At 43.6% G+C, this 27,404-nt stretch overlaps 1 long non-coding RNA gene across 1 annotated transcript; it reads right to left on the bottom strand.

Annotated features, from left to right (window-relative positions):
* Positions 1–14,586: 14,586 nt before the first annotated feature.
* LOC125532998 lies at positions 14,587–15,393 on the bottom strand. The gene is made up of 2 exons (XR_007294185.1): positions 14,886–15,393; positions 14,587–14,745 (listed from the first exon to the last, which is right to left on the bottom strand). It is a non-coding gene; the product is annotated as an uncharacterized LOC125532998 (long non-coding RNA).
* Positions 15,394–27,404: the final 12,011 nt, after the last annotated feature.

Genomic DNA, 27,404 nt, shown 5'->3' with positions numbered 1-27,404 from the left:
GCATGACACAATGATCTCCATCATCATGATCTCCATCATCGTGTCTTCTTGAAGTTGTCTCGTCATCTATTACTTCTACTACTATGGCTAACGCTTTAGCAATACAGTAACGTAATTACATGACGTTTATGTTGACACGCAGGTCATAAATAAATTAAGACAACTCCTATGGCTCCTGCCGGTTGTCATACTCATCGACATGCAAGTCGTGATTCCTATTACAAGAACATGATCAATCTCATACATCACATATATCATTCATCACATCCTTTTGGCCATATCACATCACAAGGCATATGCTGCAAAAACAAGTTAGACGTCCTCTAATTGTTGTTGCAAGTTTTTATGTGGCTGATATAGGTTGCTAGCAAGAACGTTTCTTACCTACGCCAAAACCACAACGTGAATTGCCAATTTCTATTTACCCTTCATAAGGACCCTGTTCATCAAATCCGATCCGACTAAAGTGGGAGAGACAGACACCCGCCAGCCACCTTATGCAACTAGTGCATGTCAGTCGGTGGAACCGGTCTCACGTAAGCGTACGTGTAAGGTTGGTCCGGGCCGCTTCATCCCACGATGCCGCCGAATGAAGATAAGACTAGTAACGGCAAGATAATTGACAATATCGACGCCCACAACTACTTTGTGTTCTACTCGTGCATAGTAACTACGCATAGACCTAGCTCATGATGCCACTGTTGGGGAACGTAGCAGAAATTCAAAATTTTCTACGCATCATCAAGATCAATCTATGGAGTAATCTAGCAACGAGGGGAAGGAGAGTGCATCTACATACCCTTGTAGATCGCTAAGCGGAAGCGTTCAAGTGAACGGGTTGATGGAGTCGTACTCGTCGTGATCCAAATCACCGATGATCCTAGTGCCGAACGGACGACACCTCCGTGTTCAACACACGTACAGCCCGGTGACGTCTCCTATGCCTTGATCCAGCAAGGGGAGAAGGAGAGGTTGGAAAGACTCCATCTAGCAGCAGCACGACGGCGTGCTGGTGGTGGAGGAGCACGGGACTCTAGCAGGGCTTCGCCAAGTGCTACGAGAGACGAGGAGGGAGAGGGGTAGGGCTGCGCCAATAGGGAGAGCAAATCACATGTGTTGGGCAGCCCCAAATCTCAAGTATATATAGGGGGAGGGGAGGGGCTGCGCCCCCACCTAGGGTTCCCTCCCTAGGGGTGGAGGCAGCCCCCAGATCCCATCTGGGTGGTGGCCACAAGGGGGAGAGGGGGAGGCGCACCTAGGGTGGGCCTTAGGGCCCATATGCCCTAGGGTTTGCCCCCTTCCCCCTTTGGAGGCGCCTTGGGCCTTGGTGGGGGGGCGCACCAGCCCACCTGGGGCTGGTCCCCTCCCACACTTGGCCCATGCAGCCCTCCGGGGCTGGTGGCCCCACTTGGTGGACCACCGGGACCCTCCCGGTGGTCCCGGTACATTACCAATAAAACCCGAAACTTTTCCGGCGACCAAAACAGGACTTCCCATATATAAATCTTTACCTCCGGACCATTCCGGAACTCCTCGTGACGTCCGGAATCTCATCCGGGACTCCGAATAACATCCGGTAACCGCGTACATACTTTCCCTATAACCCTAGCGTCATCGAACCTTAAGTGTGTAGACCCTACGGGTTCGGAAGTCATGCAGACATGGCCGAGACAACTCTCCGGTCAATAACCAACAGCGGGATCTGGATACCCATGTTGGCTCCCACATGCTCCACGATGATCTCATCGGATGAACCACGATGTCAAGGACTTAATCAATCCCGTATACAATTCCCTTTTTCTAGCGGTACGATACTTGCCCGAGATTCGATCGTCGGTATCCCGATACCTTGTTCAATCTCGTTACCGGCAAGTCTCTTTACTCGTTTCGTAACACATCATCCCTTGATCAACTCCTTGACCACATTGTGCACATTATGATGATGTCCTACCGAGTGGGCCCAGAGATACCTCTCCGTTTACACGGAGTGACAAATCCCAGTCTCGATTCGTGCCAACCCAACAAACACTTTCAGAGATACCTGTAGTGTACCTTTATAGCCACCCAGTTACGTTGTGACATTTGGCACACCCAAAGCACTCCTACAGTATCCGGGAGTTGCACAATCTCATGGTCTAAGGAAATGATACTTGACATTAGAAAAGCTTCAGCATACGAACTACATGATCTTTGTGCTAGGCTTAGGATTGGGTCTTGTCCATCACATCATTCTCCTAATGATGTGATCCCGTTATCAACGACATCCAATGTCCATGGTCAGGAAACCGTAACCATCTATTGATCAACGAGCTAGTCAACTAGAGGCTTACTAGGGACATGGTGTTGTCTATGTATCCACACATGTATCTGAGTTTCCTATCAATACAATTCTAGCATGGATAATAAACGATTATCATGAACAAGGAAATATAATAATAACCAATTTATTATTGCCTCTAGGGCATATTTCCAACAGATTGTTCACTATGTTGTTTGCTTTCTTTCCGGTGTACTTCTTCTCGGTAATCCGGTAACGTCATGTTATGAGGATTCGTTCGACTACGTCCGTTTGCCTTCTTCATGGACTCGTTCTTCTTCCTTGCGGAATCTCAGGCAAGATGACCATACCCTCGAAATCACTTCTATCTTTACTTGCTAGTTGCTCGCTCTTTTGCTATGCCTATGCCGCGATACCTACCACTTGCTTATCATGCCTCCCATATTGTTAAGCCAAGCCTCTAACCCACCTTGTCCTAGCAAACCGTTGTTTGGCTATGTTACCGCTTTGCTCAGCCCCTCTTATAGCGTTGCTAGTTGCAGGTGAAGATTGGAGTTTGTTCCTTGTTGGAACATGGATATTTTGTTGGGATATCACAATATCTCTTATTTAATTAATGCATCCATGCACTTGGTAAAGGGTGGAAGGCTCGGCCTTATACCTGGTGTTTTGTTCCACTCTTGCCGCCCTAGTTTCTGTCATATCGGTGTTATGTTCCCGGATTTTGCGTTCCTTACACGGTTGGGTTATAATGGGAACCACTTGACAGCTCGCCTTGAATAAAACTCCTCCAACAAGGCCCAACCTTGGTTTTACCATTTGCACTAACAACCTACCACCTTCGCTTGGGTTCTACAGACTCAAGGGTCATCTTTATTTAACCCCCCCGGGCCAGTGCTTCTCTAAGTGTTGGTCCAAATCGAGTAGACTACGGGGCCACCTCGGGGCAACTTGAGGGTTGGTTTTACTCGTAGGATGTCTCATCTGAGTGTGCCCTGAGAACGAGATATGTGCAGCTCCTATCAGGATTTGTCGGCACATTCGGGCGGCTTTGCTGGACTTGTTTTACCATTGTCGAGGATGTCTTGTAACCGGGATGCCGAGTCTGATCAGATTGTCTTGGGAGAAGGAATATCCTTCGTTGACCGTGAGAGCTTGTGATGGGCTAAGTTGGGACTCCCCTGCAGGGATTTGAACTTTCGAAAGTCGTGCCCGCGGTTATGGGCAGATGGGAATTTGTTAATGTCCGGTTGTAGAAAACCTGAAGTTTATCTTAACTAAGATACATCAACCGCGTGTGTAGCCGTGATGGTCTCTTTCCGGCAGAGTCCGGGAAGTGAACACAGTGTTGGAGTTATGTTTGACGTAAGTTGTTCTAGGATCACTTCTTGATCATAGTTTCTCGACCATGCTTTGCCTTCTCTTCTCGCTCTCATTTGCGTATGTTAGCCACCAAATATGCTAGTCGCTTGCTGCAGCTCCACCTCATACCTTGTACCCTTCCTATAAGCTTAAATAGTCTTGATCGCGAGGGTGTGAGATTGCTGAGTCCCCGTGACTCACAGTTACTTCCAAAACCAGTTGCAGGTGCCGATTATACCCAGTGCAGGTGACGCAATCGAGCTCAAGGAGGAGCTCGATGAAGATCGTGTTCGTTATGTTGTTCCGTTTTCCAGTTGATCAGTAGTGGAGCCCAGTTGGGACGATCGGGGATCTGTAGCATTTGGGGTAGTCTTCTTTTATTTTGGTTCCGTAGTCGGACCTTGATTGTATCTGGTTGATGTAATGCTTTATTCATGTATGGTGTGAAGTGGCAATTATAAGCCAACTATGTATCTCTTTCCCTTATGTATTACATGGGTTGTGTGAAGATTACCTCACTTTCGACATTGCTTACAATGTGGTTATGCCTCTAAGTCGTGCTTCGACACGTGGGAGATACAGCCGCATCATGGGCGTTACAAGTTGGTAATCAGAGCCTTCCCCGACCTTAGGAGCCCCCCTGCTTGATCGAATCGCTGGCATTGTTGAGTCTAGACAAAATGTTTTGGAGTCATTTAGGATTATATATATCGGAGAGTAGGATTCTTTTTACTCCTCAGTCCCTTCGTCGCTCTGGTGAGGCCTCCTGACAGAGTTTTGACTCTTCTCTTCTCAAATTTCACTAAAAAAAATTTAGGATCACGCGGGTATCTTGGAATCGTTCCGATGGTTTTGTGACGAGAACATTGTTCTTGGTGCCTCCTGACACTTAGGGGTTGTGCCAGTGTCCCGGGGAGTTGAGCTCCGAGGTGTTGTCATCACAATTTTATCGTTGCAGTTCTAGAATACTTGAGTTTTCGCCGACATCGAAAATCTCTTTTATGCAGTTGTTGGTGAGATAACCTCGACGCCACCCAGTACTGGGGCGGGAGTTCGGGAGTATTGCCATAACTTGTATAACGGATGCTTTTCAAAGGTTGAGGTAAACGATTTCCGAAGGTTTCTTGGTTATGTGTTGAAGGATGGATACAACTGGATGTAGGATTTGCTAGTTTTGGGTGAGATATTATGCTTCCCCTGTATCCCCAACACCTGATTGCATAACTGGAAAATTTCAGGAGTTTATAAGTGGGAATTCAAGTAGCTCTTAGGATATCTTTCCGACAGATGTATAATACAAAATTGGGGTTCGACGTCTAATGGTCCGCCTATCCACGATTGGTTTTACAGTGGTCACGTTGTGTCTTAAAGAGTCCTTGGCTATGCCGACTTGGGGACGCTTCGTATGTCATGTGCACTGCCTTGTACATGATGGTGCTGTACGATCGAGCCCATGTAGGCCCCACCACGAAAACTTCGGACGAAATCTCTATCATATGTTTGTTCCGGCCTATTCTGCAAGCCAATCCTTTGTTTTGTTTTTGAGTTGTGGTATTCGAGTTGCTTCGAAGTCAAATGTGGAATCCATACCTTTTCCTAAGCGGTGTTCTCATATTTCTATGTGAATACTAATCCTTCATGATCATCGAGATTGTCATGTCAATTCTTTTCAACCGGCGTGTTTTCTCTTCAAGTGGATCCGATCATTTTCAACATCCGCAAGATCAACTCAAGCATTCTCAATGGTGTTTGTTTCATTCATCCCAAATTGTCTTTGTTTTTCCCCCCCCCCCCCCCCCTTTTTTTTTCAAGGACTCGGATTTCTTAATCAAGCATCCTTTTATTCTTGTGAAGTCTCTTCATTCTTTTCTTTCAATGTTCTTACCCGGTGGTTCACATGAAGATGCTCTTTTAGTTCATCATTCTTCATTCTTTTCATCTCCGGTGGTTTCAAGTCAAGCTTTGTTGATCATATCCTTTTCCTCGTTTCAAATACCTTCTCATGCCGGTGCACCTCTTAATTTTCCACTTCTCATATTCAATTGTTCCGGAGTGCTCAAGATATCTCGAAGATTCATGTTTCCACTCTACATTCGTTCAAGCTCTTTCGAGGATGTTATCTCATTCAAGTCATTTAATTCAACCAATGCAACCTCTCTTTTAAATCATTTCAACGGTGTTTCTCTTGAGTGGGCCCTAACCCACAGGTCTTTTCCCAGGATCTTACCTGACTCTTCTAATTCTTCCCGGAGTTATTATCAAATTCTTTTCCAAGTTTGACGTAAGAATGAATTTTCATCAGTCATATGTCTTCCTCCAAGATCTTTCAAATTCTTTTAATCGCTGGCTCAACTTCTTCGCTTTTGATTCTTCCGGAGTGTCTAAATAATTCATGGTGGTGTTTCTCATTGTCATTCTCAACATTTGAAGACCGAAGAAGAGTTTTTCCTCAAAACTTGTCCATTCTCTCGAAGATTCGTGGTTCTAGCTTAATGCTATCCTCTCTTTATTGTTTCAATTGTGAGAATTATTTTCATCCATCCGGAGCATTTCAAGAGTATTTCAGTTTGCTGTCTACGAAGCCCATCATTTTAGAAGATTTATTCATTCTAGCTTTCAGCTGTCGTTCTCCAAACCTTACCGGTGCATCATTCAAGTATTCTCTAATCAGCTCGTCATCTCTTCGTTCTCATATATCTAAATCCTCTCAAGTATCTTCGTTCATTTCACAATTCTTACCCGGTGATTCATCCCTTTACTTCATTCTTTTCAGTTCTTACGGTGGTTCGTTCAAGATTTCCCTTCCTTCGTTATCATATCAATTCATTTGTTGTTTCAATTCTACCGGTGTTTCGTTGAAGACCTTATCAAGTTATCAATATCTCTCTTAATCATTTTCAACGAGAATAAGTAGTATGCCAAATCCGTTTGCTCGTCATCAATTTAAATTGATGAAGGATAAGCATAATGTAATTCTTATTTTTGTTTCATCCAAGTGATTAATTCCTTATTCCGGAGGTTCATCAAATTCCCGGTTTCACTTGATTCATCTTTTCTTTTTCCGGACTCCCAAGCTCTCGCAATTATATCACCACGGAGATCCATCTAAATCATTACAAGGTTTCACCTTGTATTTTCAACTTCTCTTTCATTTCGATTGATCATCCTTTTCTTACCGGAGTTCTTCATGGAGCCTCTACATGATGGTTCATCAAGGACTTAAATTCCTTCTCGAAGTGCTCATCAAGATTCTTTTCAGAGGAGCTCAAGCATTCTTCATCTTGCAATCCGGAGTGCAATTCTTTCTACCATATCATTGGAGGTGGTATTATGTCATTCTTGATAATTTGAGTTCATGTTTCATGATTCACATCTTGTCAAGAATGAGGTGTTTTAAGTCCATCAATCTCTTCATTGGAGTTATCTTGGGTTATATTTCACCTAAAGCCTTCCCTAAGGATTGTTGTTATTATGGTGCTTATAAATGACCCAAGTTCTTCATCTATCCTCCCGGTGATAAAAGTTTTTCATCTTCTCATCGATGTAAAGCAAGCAATTGTTTTCCGTTTGTGGCAGATTTCACCTCAAGTTTTTGATACGTTTTTCCATAAGCCCTCAACAAGCCTGTTCTTTTCGTGGTTGATTTCCCAACAACTCCGTCCAATCTTTTTTTTAAGGATGCTTTTCAAATTCTATTGTGGTAGAAGATGTCATTTTCTTCTCAACTCTTTCCTTTCCAACGATCCAACTTCTATTCTTTTGTTCTGGAGGCATTGTGATGTTGCTCTCTTCAACCCATCTTCTTGTTTTGTCAGGATCGTGTTCTTTTCATGCTTATCAATTTAACCGGAGTGTTTTGTCCTCTGCGCAAGATCTTTTCGCCTTATCAAGTCTTGCATCTCTTTTCAACCGGAGTGCTGCCCGAATTTGTTCTTCCTTCTTCCTCCTTCCTAACGAAGTGCTCTCAACTTCGTTTATCTCTGTTGTATCCCTTTCTCGAAATGGTTTAACTTTTCAAGGTTCTTTGGTTTCACTCATTTGTCAAAGAAGCAACTTAGTTTTACCTCTTCTCTTCCTGTCCCTTTTCCCTCCGGTGCCATTCTAGATCTCGGGACGAGATCCTCTCGTAGTGGTGGAGTGTTGTAACGCCCCGAGACCGATGTGCCAGGTGTCTTCCAGTTATTCGCCGTCGTTGCCATGTATTTTGCTTGCGTGTTGCATTTCATCATGTCATCATATGCATTGCATCATCATGTTTTCAAACTTGCCTCTGTCCCGGTCTCCCAGTTCCTTCCGTTGTCCGTTCTGAGCCCAGACACACCTGCACGCGCCCGCGACATGTCCGAAATAGTATTTTTATAAGTGGCCGGAAAATGTTCTCGGAATGGGTTGAAAGTTGGCGTGCGGTCTTATTATAATGTAGGTAGGCCGCCTGTCAAGTTTCATCGCATTTCGAGTCCGTTTGACGCCCCAACGGATAACTATAGCGGCAATAGTAGCCGGTCTTTTCATCGGACGTTTTCGGTCTCCGGAAACCACTGCCGGGTCTCTCTCTCTCTCTTCTCTTCTCTCCGCCTGAGGTTTTCTGCACAGCCCACCACCACTAACCACCAGGCCCAACCTAACCTCTCTCGTTAGCCCGCGGCCCTCGCGCGCGTCCGAAAGTTGTCCCGAACCCGGCCCGGAATGTCGCCACCGTTGTGTCCGGATCATCCCCAAACATCTACAAAACATCACCGTTTTCTTATTTGGACTCCCTAGCCTCTTTTTCTCGACTGCCCGATTACGATCGAACGGACCGAGTACCCCTAACCAAATACCCACTTAATATATATACAGGGCAAACCCTAAAATCTAGGGACATTGTCCCATCCACCAAATCCCTCCGCCGCCACCAGTCCACTGCATCTTCCTTGGGATCCTCCCAGATCCCCTTCTCACCCAACCAGTGCGCTCCACCAATCTAGCCCCCTCCATCCACCGACGCCTCCCCTGCTCGATCCCGAGGGGATCACGAGCATCTCCCCACCGGTTGCCAGCGCAGCAGCGCACCTCACCTCGCGCCATGGGGCTCCAAGTCCGCCCGGCTCGCCTCCGCTTCTATCCGGCAGGGAACGAGACCCCGACGACCTACCGTGACCGGACCCAACACCACCACGGTCGCCACCATAGCCTCGCTCCCAGTTTTTCGCGAGAAGAGAACCCCAGCGAACCTCTCGCTCCCTCGTGCAAGCCCCTGCTCCGCCCCTCCGTCCTCGCCGTTGACCCCGGCGGCGCCGCCCCTCGCAGGTCATCCGTTGTGCCCCTGCTCTTCCTTCTTCTTCCCCTATGTCGTTTCTTCTCTCAGTACTCTCTCTCTCCCATGTAGGAGGACAGCCATGGAAGCACCTCGAGGAGCAACACCGTAGCAGCCTCGTCCTTACTCCATCACCATCTCCGGCAAGATTCGACGAGCAGCGACGAATCCGACCTCCTCCCGTTCCCCTGCTTCGGATCTGGTGCTCCACACCCCTTCCTTGCACCAACGGCCTCCCGCTCGTCGCCATGACCGCACAGGTTCAAGCTCCACCGCCTGTTGCCATTCATCGCGCCGTCCCGCGCTCCAACTACCGGGAACCGGCTCCTCATCGTCAAGACCTCCTAGATCCGCCCGCCTCCGCCAGTCCCTGACCTCGCTGGTGCCGCTTCCCGCAGTGACGTCGTCCTCATCGCCGGCAACCACTATGCCCTGAACCTGTCTCTGCTTCCCGCTCGCGTTAACCGCGCCCCCTCCCTCGTTCGATCCAACCAGCACCCTATGCGAGGCTCAGAGCTCCAATTCGGCCTGCTGCAGTCCACCGACCGGGCCAAGGCCCATTATGTGAGGAAACCCCCCCAGCACCCATGTCATGTTTCGGCCCATTGGTATTTTTTTCAGTGCGGCGATTTTCCTTTTATTCCAGCGAATTACAGTTTTACATAAAAACCCTCATACTCCATGCATATTAAAACTCAACAACCGTGCATCGGATTAAAACAATTTATATATGAAATATGCTTAGTTTTTCATCTAGTTTCATAATATGACATTTTCATCCATGTTTAAAATGCTTAAAATGTTGTTTGTTTAAATTTTGCTCAAATAACTTGTTAAAATGCTTTAATTCATAACTATTTAACCGTAACTCGGTTTGTAACAAACTTTATATGTAAATGGGGTGGAAAAATGCCTAGTTTAACATGGTGGCATCATCTTGCATGTTTAATAACTCTAAAATTGTGTTTAGAGCAGATCAGTACCAAATTCAAATATTGCATGTGGGGATTTACCGGAATTGTTGTTTGTTATTTCCGGCCTCATTTAAACTTGCCTAAAATGTTTAGTTTACTTATGCTCCACCTCTTGCCATGTTTAACAACATTTAACATTGTTGGATACATAAACAAGATCAAACTAAGTAAGTCACGCAATGTTGGGGATATCGCTTATCGGGAACTTATCGGTCGACCTACGATAAGGGGTAAATCGGCCAGTTTATCGGCATATCGGCTGATTTATCGCCATATCGGCTGATTTATCGGCTGATTTATCTTATCGGTCAGACCACGGCAAGCGATAAATCAGCCGATTTATCGAAATATCGGAAGATATCTTGAACAGTGAAGTCACGTGGTGTTTCGTCAATATGCAACGGAGTTGCATATTGACATCCACTTAATTTGTAGGATTATTTGTGCACTTTGCCATGCCATGCTTCATTAAACCGGACATGCATCATACTTGATTGTGCATCATGCCATGCTTATGTGATGATTGTTCACTATGTTGTTTGCTTTCTTTCTAGTGTACTTCTTCTCGGTAATCCGGTAACGTCGTGTTGTGAGGATTCGTTCGACTACGTCTGTTTGCCTTCTTTATGGACTCGTTCTTCTTCCTTGCGGAATCTCAGGCAAGATGACCATACCCTCGAAATCACTTCTATCTTTGCTTGCTAGTTGCTCGCTCTTTTGCTATGCCTATGCCGCGATACCTACCACTTGCTTATCATGACTCCCATTTTGTTAAGCCAAGCCTCTAACCCACCTTGTCCTAGCAAACCGTTGTTTGGCTATGTTACCGCTTTGCTCAGCCCCTCTTATAGCGTTGCTAGTTGTAGGTGAAGATTGGAGTTTTTTCCTTGTTGGAACATGGATATTTTGTTGGGATATCACAATATCTCTTATTTAATTAATGCATCTATACACTTGGTAAAGGGTGGAAGGCTCGACCTTATGCCTGGTGTTTTGTTCCACTCTTGCCGCCCTAGTTTCCATCATATCGATGTTATGTTCCTGGATTTTGCGTTCCTTACACGGTTGGGTTATAATGGGAACCACTTGACAGTTCGCCTTGAATAAAACTCCTCCAGCAAGGCCCAACCTTGGTTTTACCATTTGCACTAACAACCTACCACCTTCCCTTGGGTTCTACAGACTCAAGGGTCATCTTTATTTAACCCCCTCGGGCCAGTGCTTCTCTAAGTGTTGGTCCAAACCGAGTAGACTACGGGGCCACCTCGGGGCAACTTGAGGGTTGGTTTTACTCGTAGGATGTATCATCTGAGTGTGCCCTGAGAACGAGATATGTGCAGCTCCTATCAGGATTTGTCGGCACATTCGGGCGGCTTTGCTGGACTTGTTTTACCATTGTCGAGGATGTCTTGTAACCGGGATGCCGAGTCTGATTGGATTGTCTTGGGAGAAGGAATATCCTTCGTTGACCGTGAGAGCTTGTGATGGGCTAAGTTGGGACTCCCCTGCAGGGATTTGAACTTTCGAAAGTCGTGCCTGCGGTTATGGGCAGATGGGAATTTGTTAATGTCTGGTTGTAGAAAACCTGAAGTTTATCTTAATTAAAATACATCAACCGCGTGTGTAGCCGTGATGGTCTCTTTCTGGCGGAGTCCGGGAAGTGAACACGGTGTTGGAGTTATGTTTGACGTAGATTGTTCTAGGATCACTTCTTGATCATAGTTTCTCGACCGTGCTTTGCCTTCTCTTCTCGCTCTCATTTGCGTATGTTAGCCACCAAATATGCTAGTCGCTTGCTGCAGCTCCACCTCATACCTTGTACCCTTCCTATAAGCTTAAATAGTCTTGATCGCGAGGGTGTGAGATTGCTGAGTCCCCGTGACTCACAATTACTTCCAAAACCAATTGCAGGTGCCGATTATACCCAGTGCAGGTGACGCAACCGAGCTCAAGGGGGAGCTCGATGAAGATCGTGTTCGTTATGTTGTTCCGTTTTCTAGTTGATCAGTAGTGGAGCCCAGTTGGGACGATCGGGGATCTGTAGCATTTGGGGTAGTCTTCTTTTATTTTGGTTCTGTAGTCGGGCCTTGATTATATCTGGTTGATGTAATGCTTTATTCATGTATGGTGTGAAGTGGTGATTGTAAGCCAACTATGTATCTCTTTCCCTTATGTATTACATGGGTTGTGTGAAGATTACCTCACTTGCGACATTGCTTACAATGTGGTTATGCCTCTAAGTCGTGCTTCGACACGTGGGAGATATAGCCGCATCGTGGGCGTTACATCCCACTCGGTAATGCACATCACTATGAGCCTTGCAAGCAATCTGACTAATGAGTTAGTCACGAGATGATGCATTACGGAACGAGTAAAGAGCCTTGCCGATAACGATATTGAACTAGGTATGATGATACCGACGATCGAATCTAGGGCAAGTAACATACCGATGACAAAGGGAACAACGTATGTTGTTATGCTGTTTGACCGATAAAAATCTTCATTGAATATGTAGGAACCAATATGAGCATCCAGGTTTCGCTTTTGGTTATTGACCGGAGATGTGTCTCGGTCATGTCTACATAGTTCTCGAACCCGTAGTGTCCGCACGCTTAACGTTCGATGACGATTTGTATTATGAGTTATGTGATTTGATGAACCGAAGTTTGTTCTGGGTACCGGATGAGATCACAAACATGACGAAGAGTCTCGAAATGGTCGAGAGGTAAAGATTCATATATTGGAAGGTTGCATTTGGACATCGGAATGGTTCCGAGAGGTTCGGGCATTTTTCCGGAGTACCGGGAGGTTACCGGAACCCCCCGAGAGAAGTTATGGGCCTTATGAGCCATAAGAGGGAAGCACACCAGCCCACAAGCGGCTGGTGCGCCCCGCTAGGGCAAGAGGCCGATTAGGACTAGGAGAAGGGGGCCGCCCCCTCCCCCTTTCCTTCTCCTTCTCCCTTCCCCCTTTCCTACTTCGTGTGGGAGGTGGAATCCTAACTACTAGGACTAGGGAGTCCTAGTAGCACTCCACACCTTGGCGCGCCCCCCTATGGATGGTTGCCTCTCCCTCTCCCTCCTTTATATACGTGGCCAGGGGCACCCCATAGACACACAAGTTGATCTTTTAGCCGTGTGCGGTGCCCCCCACCTCCACAGTTACACACCTCGGTCATATTGTTGTAGTGCTCAGGCGAAGCCCTGCGTCGGTAACTTCATCATCACCGTCGCCACGCCGTCGTGCTGACGGAACTCTCCCTCGGCCTCAACTGGATCAAGAGTTCGAGGGACGTCATCGAGCTGAACGTGTGCTGAACGCGGAGGTGCCATACGTTCGGTGCTTGGATCGGTTGGATCACAAAGACGTTCGACTACATCAACCGCGTTACTAAGCGCTTCCGCTTTCGGTCTATGAGGGTACGTAGACACACTCTCCCCTCTTGTTGTTATGCATCTCCTAGATAGATCTTGCGTGATCGTAGGATTTTTTTTTATATATTGTGTTCCTCAACAGTGGCATCCGAGTCAGGTCTATGCGTAGATGTTATATGCACGAGTAGAACACAATGAGTTGTGGGCGATAAAAGTCATATTGGTTACCAGCATGTCTTACTTTGATTCGGCAATATTGTTGGATGAAGCGGCCTAAACCGACATTACATGACGGTATTCATGAGACTGGTTCTATCGACGTGCTTCACACACATGTGGCTAGTGGGTGTCTGTTTCTCCAGCTTTAGTTGAATTGAATTTGACTACGTCCGGTCCTTGTTGAAGGTTAAAACAGCACGCTTGACGAAAAATCATTGTGATTTTAATGCGTAGGTAAGAACGGTTCTTACTAGAAGCCCGTAGCAGCCACGTAAAATTTGCAACAACAAAATAGAGGACGTCTAACTTGTTTTTGCAGGGCATGTTGTGATGTGATATGATCAAGACGTGATGAGATATGAATTGTTGTATGAGATGATCATGTTTTGTTAAAGTTATCGGCAACTGGCAGGAGCCTTATGGTTGCCTCTTTATTGCATAAGATGCAAACGTCATATAATTGCTTTACTTTATCGTTATGCGATAGCAATAGTTGGCGAGACGACCATGTGACGACACGTTGATAAAGATCAAGATGATGGAGATCATGGTGTCATGCCGGTGACGATGGAGATCATGACAGTACTGTAGAGATGGAGATCAAAGGCACAAGATGATGATCATATCATGTCACATATTTTGATTGCATGTGATATTTATCTTATATGCATCTTATTTTGCTTAGTACGATGGTAGCATTATGAGATGATCCTTACTAAAATTTCAAGGTATAAGTGTTCTCATTGAGTATGCACCGTTGCGACAGTTCTTTGTGCTGAGACACCACGTGATGATCGGGTGTGATAAGCTCTACGTTCACATATAACAGGTGCAAGCCAGTGTTGTATATGCAGAATACTCAGGTTAAACTTGACGATCCTAGCATATGCAGATATGAGCTCGGAACACTGAGACCGAAAGGTTAAACGTGAATCATATAGTAGATATGATCAACATAGAGATGTTCACCACTGAAAACTACTCCATCTCACGTGATGATCGGACATGGTTTAGTTGATATGGATCACGTGGTCATTAAATGACTAAAGAAATGTCTATATAAGTGGGAGTTCTTAAATAATATGATTAATTGAACTTTAATTTATTATAAATTTAGTACCTGATAATATTTTGCATATCTATGTTGTAGATCAATAGCTTGCGTGTATAGCTCCGGGCTGAATTCCTGATACTTGTGGTCCCGTCGGGTGAAATAATCGATGTTGGGTTGCGGTCGAGGCTCTGCAGGTGAAACCGGAGAGATCTGGAATCAGTTCGATCTGTCGATGCTGTCAGTCTATAAATAGCATTGGGCATGGCTTGTGGCAATCGGATTCCAAGATCGAGTCGGTTTGCAATCAGTAGAAGGATGGTTCACGTACCTCCGCAGAATCCGAGCCGGGGGCAATCTAATCAGAGAGGAAAATGGCGGCCGGAAGAGGCGACGTCGATGTCAGACTCCGATCACCGGCGTGCCGCCCTTTTTTTTTTGAGGCACCCCGCTGCCTTCCCCCACTGCCCATTGCAGCCGGGGAGATTGTTCGCGGCCCGCCACTGGACCGCTCGTATTTCGGACGCCCGCAGCACATCAAGCCATCAGCTAACAAATTCTCAACAAAAAAGAAAAAAACCAGTTAACAAGTCCCTTATCTTCTTCCTCGATTAGTTTGTGGTTCTGACCGTCTGCAGTACAAACCAATGAACGGATATGTGAGCCTGCAGTACAAACCAAACTAAACTTATCTTCTTTCTCTGAATATGTATGCCTTGGTTTGACATTTAGATATAACAGTACTGAAAATTAGATATTGTTGAATTTAGGAAAAGCTACAGCAAGCAATCGTAGCTAACTGGTTGTATCCATTCACATGGTTTCCCAGAACTCTTTTCATAGCTAGCTGGTCACTTGGTCGAGGACAACATGTGCACTACTATTCTTGATAAGTCACTTTTCAGTGTATCATGTTTGAGCTCACGAATGGTGACATACTCAACTTATATCTCTAACCATAGTGTTTTGGACATGGTTAACTATAGTGCTAACCATAGTATTTTGTGGCCTAATTATACAAGTGAAATGGCCAAATTTCTACACTTGAATCATTGTTTCAGTAATAGCACTCTGTTCTGAAATTGTACAAGAGCTTCTGAATTTCAATGATAAGTGCCTCGTTGTCTCTGCTCATTCTTTGCATAAACGGTATCTTTGCTCATGTTTTGAAATTGTACTAAAACTGCTGTTGTTTGTTAACTGAAAAACTGTTGCTTATCTCAGTAGTAAAACTACTACTGTTTGTGAACTGACTGAAAAATTGCTACTGTTTGAACCTACTCTGAAAGGTTATATATCTCAGTAGTAAAAGAGCTTCTACACTGTTGTTTGTTTACTGGAAAACTGTTTGTTAATTGATTGAAAAAATGCTAACCACTTGCATTCAGTACGTATGCATGCTATTGTTTCTATTTTTCTATTGCTGTTCATATTGTTAACTGACTAAAAAATGCTATTTGTATATTCTAATGACTGAAAACAGACTGAAAAACTGAACTTTTTCGGTTGTGCTGGGCTGACTGGCTGAGTGTGAGACATTTGCTTTGGATGGATGATGTCCATTGGATGCAGTTTAGATGGCTGATACATGGCCGCATGTTATAGCGTGACTGCCCATGGGCAAGTCACCTAATCTCGGTCCATTGTAGACTCAGAATGTATTGGGATATGTGATGTTACGGTAGCTAGCTAAGTTACTCAATTTGGGTCTCTCCTCGTTAACTCAATGCCACATAGGCAATTTTGCTGAATTGGAGCCTAAGTTACTCTTGAAGTTACTCCCACTATGGCCAGTCTAATGGGCTGGACTTACTCTCATTTTTCCTTTTTTTTCTCTTTCTATGGTTTTGTCCTATCAATCCTTCACTTACTGTCGTATTGTGTAGGCCTTTTTTTACTGAACTAGGACGTTTGGCAATGGTTCTCGCTTTCAGTGAAATTTCTAAATTTTCATTAACTTCGGGACACATTGAAATAATTGTCTTTTGGTCAACATATTTCAGTAATTTCAGTGGTAAACAGAAATTCAAATAATTTTAAATTCAGTTTTACACTCTGAAAATATTTGGTTCGATCTCAATTTAATTCAAGTGCAAATTTCGGTCCTCTCATCGAAATGAAAACAAAACAATGAATTTCACTGAAATTCAATGATTTCGACAATGGCTGAAATATTTCAGAAACCCGAAATTTAAATCCATGATGTCTCTCAGGGCTGGTAACTTTGGAACTTAGAATAAATTGAAATTATGTATTTTAAATTCTTCAGAAAGATTCCACATGTACAGCAGTATAGGTAGATTTACACTCCTTACCGCCAAATTTCATTACAAAATATTCTATTTGTAGGTACAAAAAGAACATACAAATATGTAGGCCCACAATATCATCTTTATTCCCATGTTCTAAGAATACAAATATGTGGATTTATATGTTGAACTATGACAAAAACTTTCGCAGCCTGCAAGATAGACAATTATGTGGATGTATAGCCCACAAATTCTTGATGAAATTATTAAGAGAAAATATTGAACATCTACAAGTACATGCATTTTCCCATGATTTTTGAAACTTTAAAATAATTTTGTTGTTTTTCTAGACCTGACTCACTTGAGTGCGGGGCCGGGGAACATTGAGTAATTTCTTTTGTTTTCTATTTTTATTTTCCTTCTAATAATATCCACTTGAATATTTCATGATCGCTTTCAATTCCTCATATTTATGTTTAATTACCAATATAAATAAGAATCGGTCATTTTCCATCTTTTTTACTTCCATCATGTGATCCAAACTATCAATAAATTTATTTCTTTTCTATGTGACTACTGAAGCATGCAGAAACTGTTTTCCACAAACGAAACAAAATCCAAGCCTAATTACCAAAGTAAAGAAGTCAGATATTCTTTAGTGTTCCGCTGCAAAAAGGACATTTTTATGAGTTCAAGAGAGAGCAGAACGACAAAGAGTGTAAGTATCATCCAGTTACTTTATAATTAGTAATATTTGGTTACCGAAAAGACGAATGGTTACCCAAATATTTTTACTTTGGTTTATTTGGGTAACCATTCGTCTTTTGGGTATATACCATTAAAACCGAAATTCAAAAGGATAAGGAGAGTTCATACCATACCAAAACCAGAAATCATAAAAACCATGAATTTTTTTTTGGTTCGGTTTATTTTTTGTATGGTTTTTTTGTTCGGTTTTAAAATACACCGAGTGATCTGTGGACTCCAGCCCGCTGGAATGGCCCATTTGGGGAGGCGGCTGACGCGAGCACACGTTAGGTCTCGCTATAAGCGAGACATAGCGCGGCCCGACTCGGCGCCTGAAGTGCTGCTTAGGAGATCTCGGAAAACAGTGTTTGCTCCACTGGGCCTCAAGCATTTTAACGGGCTGGGCTTTATTCTTCTACCAACGTCCTCTCTAAAATGTCAGAGGAATGTTATTCTTTTGTTTTGTGCTATCTGTCCTTCACTTTACTGTCAGATTGTGTAGTTTTTTTTACTGAGTCAGGACGTTCGCCTCCCTGATTAGTAAGTTTGGAATTAACTAAATTGAAATTATGTATTTCAAACTTTTCAGATACTAGAAAAGATTCCAAATGTGCATGTAGATTTGGCCTACTTACCGTAAATTTTTATTAAGAAATGTTTTATTTGTAGACACATACATAATACAAATATGTAGACCTACAATAACATATTTATTCTCATGACCTAAAATGATAAATATGTGGATTTATATGTTGAACTATGACAAATACTGCTTTTAGCCTGCAAAAAAAGACATTATGTTGATTTATAGCCCACTAATGAAGAAAGATATTGAACGTCTACAAGTACATGTAATTCCCCATGATTTTTGAAACTTTAAAAATGTATTTTCAATTTTTCCAAACCAGGCTCATTTGAGCATGGGGCGTGGCACATTGAGTAATTTCTTTTGTTTTCTGTTTATTTTATTGTTCTAGTAATGTGCTCTTGAATATTTCATGACGCTTTTAATTCCTTATATTTATGTTTAGTTAGCAATATAAATAAGAATCGGGCATTTTCTATTCTATTACTTCCATCAGAACTACCAATATGTTTATAGTAACTTTCTTTTTCCGTGTGACTTCTGAAGCATGAAGAAACTGTTTTTCCACACACACAAAATCCACAAACAGTGCTAGTTACTGAAGTAAAGACGTCGGACATCCTTCGGCGTTGACGAGAGAACAAAACAACAGTGAATGCAACTATGCAAGTACCATCCAGTTGCTTTAGATTTCGTCATAGAATAATTATAGCACAATTCATGTTCGAAAATTTCACCGTGGATACCCCTGTTATGTTTGGTAAGATGGAAATTACGTTCTCATGCAGCAGTGCCCTCACAGTCATCAAATTTTGAGAGCTTTTACAATACATCAGATCAATATAGGCCGTTTACTTTTGTGTTTGGATGGCCCAAATTTGGAAATACTACTGCAGATTTTCGGTAGTATATTATGTGATCAGGGCAGTTTTGGCAGTATTGCGGCCAACACGGAATTAACTCGCGTAATAATAGCATCAGAGATTAATTGCTGTGATTAATTGTCTCCTACATGCACCATCAGGCTGGTCACAATAGGCAAGAACATAAGCTAGTAACTTACACACTTTCCTAGACTATGTTACTACCTCCATAGTGGATAGGAACATCTATATAATGCCATGCAGCGATGTATTTATTAGGTTATAGACTCATTATTTCTTGAAGTGTGTGATATTCCGGTAACTTAGCTAGTTACCACAAGCACCTCTTTCTTCATTAAATATGTGTCACATAAGCAAAGTTGTATTAAAGTGTGTGATGTTACTCCTAAGTTCCTCTCCATTGTGACCAGCCTCAAAGGACACCTTCCGCGTTCTAGTTTAGTACGCATTGGCCATCGCATGCATTGCCGCATTAAAGAGAAGAATTACTAGTTCAGAGTCGAGACATGAAAGCGGGCTCATTTGGAGAGGAGACTTGCAGAGGAACCGATCTATTATTCGACAGAATGAGGGCCGACAGGCGGAGCGGAGCGGCTGCGCCGTCAAAGATCATGGAGCGGCGACCGCAGGCCAGGAGACGGACCAACCGGCCCTGTGCGTGTAGACGGCCGCCGGACGGCTTCGGCTGCTGACGAACTACCTGAGAATGAAGTGCAAACCTACAAACTAAGATGAAGGATAATTCTTTTTACAGATCTGATTACTTAGGTTATTAATCATTACAATTAACACTAAAAAAAAGATAAATCTATCCTAACAGCCAATTACCAAAATGTCCTAGGGAGAAAAAAACCAGAGATCAATATTGACCATTGGATCAGTTATATACTACCCACTATTTCCGGTAGTACGTATGATGCACTGTAAAAAGTCTCCAAATTCCTAGGGAGGAAAAACCTCATTCACTTCTACATATCTAGATAAGACTAGAAAGGTGACCACGTAATTAGCCAACACCAACACATGAAAGCTCTTTACAGATGATGGCGCCCTCTGTTGCATCAGCATAAAAAAAACATGGTATAATCTAATGTGGTACTCCCTCCGACCGAAAATACTTGTCGGAGGAATGGATGCATCTAGATATATTTTAATTTTAAATACATTCATTTTTATCTATTTATCCGATAAGTATTTCCGGACAGAGGAAGTATTAAGAAGTGTGAACTGTTTGCCGGCCATCTTTCTAACCCGTCACGCTATGGTTATCCTGTCAAAAATTAGCTTAACAATGCGTTGCTTACGGCAGATATACCCATGGAGTGAGTGGCTTTGCCACTCCGCTGCCTGCCAATGACACCATCTTCCTGTGCTAGTTGATCAGTATCCCTTTTGCTTTTGCGTGGAAACTTTCTTGGAGAAGGTATATATCTCATCTTCTTGTCGAAGGCTTCGATGAATAAAATATGTGCTGCAATGCACCATTTTATTTCTGTAGCAGATGATGTTGTCTCATGTGCCTTCACTGCAGGACTTCACTGGGAAGGATTTTGTGTTCTGCTCTTACTTTTTTTTTAGACAAACTCACAAAGCTTTTATTCATCCGTTACACAGTTTACAGGGACGAAGCAAAGATCTTCAGGGTGGCCTAACCAAACATGACGGCCGATCTCAGCGTTAAAGCATGCTTTGCAAGTTTGTGGGCCTCGACATTTGAGATTCAAAATTCGTGTAAGAAAATGCAAGAAATAAAATTCCTAGATGACTGCTCGATCTCGAGCACCACTGCACCATAAGAAGATGATGAAGCTCCACTCCTAACTGCCTCCAGTGCCACCTTGCAATCTGAAGCAACTGAAATTCTTGATGCATATAGATCACTTGCTAGAGCTAGAGCTTCTCTTATTGCCAAAACCTCAAGAACGGGTCATCGATATGCATGAACTTAAGCGACGATGCCCCCTGGAATAGTCCCGTCTCATCTCTGCAAACGACTCCTACTGCTCCGAAGCCTCCGGACCTAGATATCGCAACATCAACATTGATCTTCAGGTGAGCACTTTGGGGTCTGATCCATGCTGTTGGTCTCGGTGCAACTGGTCCTTGAACTCTGGTGGTTGGTTTTGCAATGCCTTGGATATCAACCAGAAATCTCTGTACAAAAGCATGTGTTGCAAAAGGGGTCTGTAAGATTCCTTCGTGAATGACTTTCCGCCTGGCATGGTTTTACTAGTCAAGTAGGTCACCATGGCCGATATTTCTTCGAGAGGCCCGGCAACTCTTACTTTCTCAAAGATAGAATTTCGGACTTGTTGATTTCGTAATATCTAAGGGTCAATGGCAGTTATTTTTTCAAGCGAAACAACAGGAGATTGTCAATGTTTAATCTATACATAATAGCACATCTGCATATGTTTGGGGATTCTTCACAGATCACGTTAGGCCATCGTCGTAAGCGCATATGTTCTTCTTACATAATCTTACATAAAAGGCACGTAATGGGCAGGATATACCAATATATTTGCCCTTAAATCTCCGAGTTTCTATGCCTTGGAGCTACTGTTGCTGATCTAATAGAGAACGCATCAATCTATCTCTGGTTAGGAAAAGCTTGGATGCCATTTTACGCTTTCCGGTGTGTCCAAATGCAATTCCAGCTCCAAAGCTCGCCCTGGTTCTGCTGGAGACACGGGCAGAAAGCTATTAGCTAGACGTGCGTGGGCCTGAGCTAGCATTTTCCCCGATCGAATAGATACCGGAAATAAACCTTTTTCCCGGGATTGCAGCGAGGATTTCTTTCTTTGATTGGCGGGAGAGAATTGCAGTACAGATTTACCTGAAGAAGCACAAGGAGTCGCTTTCAGATAACAAGCGATGTCGCGGGAGAATCCAAACGTCGTGCATTTTTCTTGAGAAAAGAAATGCGCCCACGTATGCATGTTGGTTAAGGTGTAATAAGCATATATTCCTCGATGACAGGCTTGAGCTTTCGGCAGATCATTTTTTAGTTAGGGTCTAACCAAAACTGCCAGTTTTGATGACACTATGCATAGAATTCACTGTCGATTCCAAACCAGGGAACAAAAATGAGTAAATAAATGCAAGAGGATCAAAAAACCAAAATCCCGGGATATTCTTGTCCTGGAGGGCTCAGTTGACAGCAACCTATGTGCGACCCGTCTGGTCTCGAAACACCTCTTCCGCCCCGGGTCGGCGGCGAGCTGGTCATCGTTTTCGTCCTCAAAGGTGAAAGCTGCGGCGTCGATTCGATGGAGCGCGCGGCCGCGGCATTTCCGGGTGCAGATTTGTGTTCCGAGTATTCGTTTTTGACGCCAGATTTTGTATTCCAAGTAGCGGTGCAGGTGAGACTAGAGTCCCCATCACACACCACCCTTCCACACCTTCGAAAACAGGCAGATGGCGACGTATGCTTATAAATGAACTGTGAAGAACAGAAGAAGAGTGAGTGTTTTGTAAGCCATAGCCGTGTAGCTCGGAGGATGCGAACCACTCCAAGTCTAGATACCCTGCTCTGCACGAAAATTATCTATGGATCCTTCGTTTGCTTACGCTTGACAAATGGCGTAATTATAAGATTTAAGAAACCAGAGGCTTGGAGGGCTACCCTACTCCGTGAATTGTAAAATGTAAAGACGACAAGGCAGCACACCAATTTCGCGTGTGGTTTTCAAATACAAGTATTTATAGTCCCTCGACTATGGCCCGACACTTCCTTGATATTTCTTTTTGTGAAAACATAATTCTTGAATCTTGTTTTTTGAAACCGAACAAGTTTTATCCGTCTCTTATGCACATGTGCCAGCATAGTCAACAACTTCTTTTGTGTAAACCAATTTATGATTGGATGGTTACAAGGGCAGTGGTATCCCAACGCACCAGGGTTCATGTCCTAAACTTACATTGGTGCTTGCATTATTTCTGGATTTATTTCAGTTTTCCGACGATGTTTGTTCAGTGGGAGGAGATGTCCCCATCGACTGCGAGGCGTCTGTGATGACTTTGTAAAATCTCAAGATGTTATGCCGCCTCAGTCTCTCGAACATACTAATATGGATAGGGCGTGCGTGCCTGCCTTTATAGGAGTGAGTGTATACTCGTGTATGTGAGCAACCACGATTCTTTTTTTTCTGACAGCAATGAGCGACCACGATTCTGTTGTGTTAAAAAACAACTTTTTTTAAAAGGGGTTGTAAAATAAAATGATTAAGTATTTTAAAAAGAAAATGCATTATAGAGGAAATTCTTGTAGATAAGTAAGGGAAATAGTGGAAAGTTATAAATGATTTTTTTGCAAAAGTTGGGAAGAACTAATATGAAAAATAGTAAGTCTTAAAAAAAAGGATTTTGGAGAACACATGTAGGTAAAAAAAAGAGAACACACATAAGCAATTGTCTAATACTCCTAAATATTTTTCCTTCTAACAAAACTTCAATCTGTATATTTTTAAAGAATGCTTAAATTTGTACTATGCATATAGAGGTTGTGTCAATTAATTTGAATGGAAGGGAGTATTATATTGTGAGGATCAATAGTTTATCTTGATAATTCTGATCACCCCACTAATCTTGATTTTCGTTCCTTTTACTCCATTTATTGACTTGTTTATTCTTAAAATTCCTATCATTATTTCTTTCGTTATCAAGTGTGTGAAACCACGACCCGTCATCATCAAGTTGCTTTCGGTTGGAAGAGGTAGCATAAATGTCTGATTTGAAAAGTTGAAAAGGTTGTATTATCATATATCTAAGCTTTTTATGATAATATGTATCTTATTCATATTATAAAGATCAAAGTACAAGTTACATAAGAACTGACATGAAAAAACTGAAAAGATAACGGAACATCTTTGAACTTGACACCAATATCTGTCACCTGCCTTCAGCACCATCACAGTAGCCACCGAAGAAAAGAGTGATGGATCACCCCCTCATCCGAGCTCGACACAGTTCCATCGCTGATACGCAGCTTTGCGGACCTCCAAGGTGCTTACCAAAAGTGAAGCCATTGTCGTTGAACGAATCAGAACGCGACAACACCCCGGAGATGTCACCGAACTCCAGATCTGACACCCACCACAACTAAGATGCCGAAGAAGGAAACCACACCTGCCATCCATCAACCATGAACCCAACACATGTTCCATCTTTTCGATATCGTCGATACAGACCACATTCTGCATCTACTCTTGGACTACCTCTCAAGTTCACATATCTAAGTTGAGAGGCTTTTTATGCTAAGAAGTATTGTATGTACTTCCTCTGTCCCATACTATAAGGTGGATAGGTATGTTGTACTTAATGTTTTAAAACTCTGACCACTAATATATATAAATGTACATGAAGAAGACATGCGAAAACAATACTATCATTTGGAAATACTATTATGCTACATACTCCTTATAAGTGAAACCAGTACTCCCTCCGGTCTATTTCAGTCTGCATATAAGTTTTGTTCGAAGTAAAACTATATCTATTTTGACCAAATTTATAGAAAAATGTACCAACAATCATAATACCAATTCAATATTATTAGCTTCATTAGGGCGTCTCCAACGGCGACCCTCAAGCCGCCCGCATACATATGAACCGTGCTATCCGGACCGTAGAAGCCATCCAACGCGGGCCTATATCGATCCGTGGGATGGTCTAGACGTGTTTTCTCCCGCAAACTGGAGGCAAAGATGGGGGGCTTTACGGGCGTCCAGACCACTGCCATGCCTGCTTTTGACCGCCTTGGCCCACCAACCCCCTCCCTCGCCCCTCCTGCTTTTTCCATCCCACGCGCCGCCCTGCATTCATGACGGCCCAGAACATGCAGCGGCCAACATTTATGCCCGCGATTTGACCGGACGGGAGGGCAACGCAGAAGGACGTGACCTCTCATTGTCGGCATTGAACCGGTGCGCCGGCCGAGAAAACATCATTTGCTGCTCATTCGGTTGAACACGCCTCCTCGCCGCATTCAAACGGTCGCAGACTGTCCACCTTCCTCCATTAAAACCCGTTCCTGTGTCGAGAAACCTACTCCGGTCACATGTTCGTTCGCGAGCCGCCCGTCATTAAACACAACGCCGATTGGCACCGGCCGTCCCCCCTCCCCGCTATTTAAACGATGTCAAATGGCGGGCAAAAATCGCACCACAGTTCGCTCCCATCTCCTCCTTGCACATCATTTTCCCCACAACCTCCATGGCATCCTGTGAGTAGGAAACCGAGTTATCCGGCATACAAGCTGGCTGGGTGGACTATCGAGCCAGCCGAATACGAGCCAGACAACTCTCTGCTTCGCCTGCGATGACGGTCTGAGCGGCTGCAGGCCAGCTCGTGGAGGCAGAAGCTCCAAGCCGGTGCGTCCTTGAGCAACTCGCCGCTTCAAGCTTGCACTATTTGACTTGTGCCGCAATTTTTATTTTTTTCAATGGTTAACATAGTGTATTATTATATTGTCCAGAAAGTATATATATGCATCTAATTGCGAAAATAGAAGGAAAAGGAAACAACCTGAAGTTAGTTATGAAGGAAATATGCCCTAGAGGCAATAATAAAGTTGTTATTTATATTTCCTTATATCATGATAAATGTTTATTATTCATGTTAGAATTGTATTAACTGGAAACTTGATACATGTGTGGATACATAGACAAAACACAGTGTCCCTAGTAAGCCTCTACTAGACTAGCTCGTTAATCGAAGATGGTTAAGTTTCCTAACCATAAACATGTGTTGTCATTTGATGAACGGGATCACATCATTAGGAGAATGATATGATGGACAAGACTCGTCCGTTAGCTTAGCATAATGATCGTTAAGTTTTATTGCTATTGCTTTCTTCATGACTTATACATATTCCTTTGACTGTGAGATTACGCAACTCCCGAATACCGGAGGAATACCTTGTGTGGTATCAAACGTCACAATGTAACTGGGTGATTATAAATATGCTCTACAGGTATCTCCTGAAGGAAATATGCCCTAGAGGCAAGAATAAAGTTGTTATTTATATTTCCTTATATCATGATAAATGTTTATTATTCATGCTAGAATTGTATTAACCGGAAACTTAGTACATGTGTGAATACATAGACAAACAGAGTGTCACTAGTTTGTCTCTACTTGACTAGCTCGTTGAATCAATGATGGTTATGTTTCCTAACCATAGACATGAGTTGTCATTTTATTAACGGGATCACATCATTAGAGAATGATGTGATTAACTTGACCTATCTGTTAGCTTAGCACGATGATCGTTTAGTTTGATGCTATTGCTTTCTTCATGACTTATACATGTTCCTATGACTATGAGATTATGCAACTCCCGGGTACCGGAGGAACACTTTGTGTGCTACCAAACGTCACAATGTAACTGGGTGATTATAAAGGTGCTCTACAGGTTTCTCCGATGGTACTTGTAGAGTTGGCATAGATCGAGATTAGGATTTGTCACTCCGATTGTCGGAGAGGTATCTCTGGGCCCTCTCAGTAATGCACATCACTATAAGCCTTGCAAGCATTGTGACTAATGAGTTAATTGCGGGATGATGCATTACGGAACGAGTAAATAGACTTGCCGGTAACGATAATGAACTAGGTATAAGGATACCGACGATCGAATCTCGGGCAAGTAACATACCGATGACAAAGGGAACAACGTATGTTGTTATGCGATTTGACTGATAAAGATCTTCGTAGAATATGTAGGAACCAATATGAGCATCCAGGTTCCGCTATTGGTTATTGACCGGAGACGAGTCTCGGTCATGTCTACATAGTTCTCGAACACGTAGGGTCCGCACGCTTAAAGTTCAGTGGCGATCGGTAATATGAGTTTATGTGTTTTGATGTACCGAAGGTAGTTCGGAGTCCCAGATATGATCACAGACATGACTTGGAGTCTCTAAATGGTCGAGACATAAAGATCGATATATTGGAAGCCTATATTTGAACATCGGAATAGTTCCGGGTGAAATCGGGATTTTACCGGAGTACCGGGAGGTTATCGGAACCCCCCGGTAAATGTATGGGCCTTATTGGGCCATAGTGGAGAGAGAGAGAGAGAGGAGACCAGGGCAGGCCGCGCGCCCCCTCTCCCTCCGGTCCATATTGGACTAGGAGGGGGGCGGCGCCCCCTTCCTTCTCTCCTAGTCCAACTAGGAAAGGGGGGGAATCCTACTCCCGGTGGGAGTAGGACTCCTCCTGGCGTGCCCTGCTAGGGCCGGCCGGCCTCCCCCTTGCTCCTTTATATACGGGGGCATGGGGGCACCCCAAGACACACAAGTTGATCAGTTGATCTTTTAGCCGTGTGCGGTGCCCCCCTCCACCATAATCCACCTCGGTCATATCGTAGCGGTGGTTAGGTGAAGCCC

The sequence above is a fragment of the Triticum urartu genome, chromosome 1 (genome assembly GCF_003073215.2).
Source record: "Triticum urartu cultivar G1812 chromosome 1, Tu2.1, whole genome shotgun sequence".
NCBI classification, from domain to species: Eukaryota; Viridiplantae; Streptophyta; class Magnoliopsida; order Poales; family Poaceae; genus Triticum; species Triticum urartu.
This window is presented reverse-complemented; position numbering and strand designations above follow the sequence as displayed.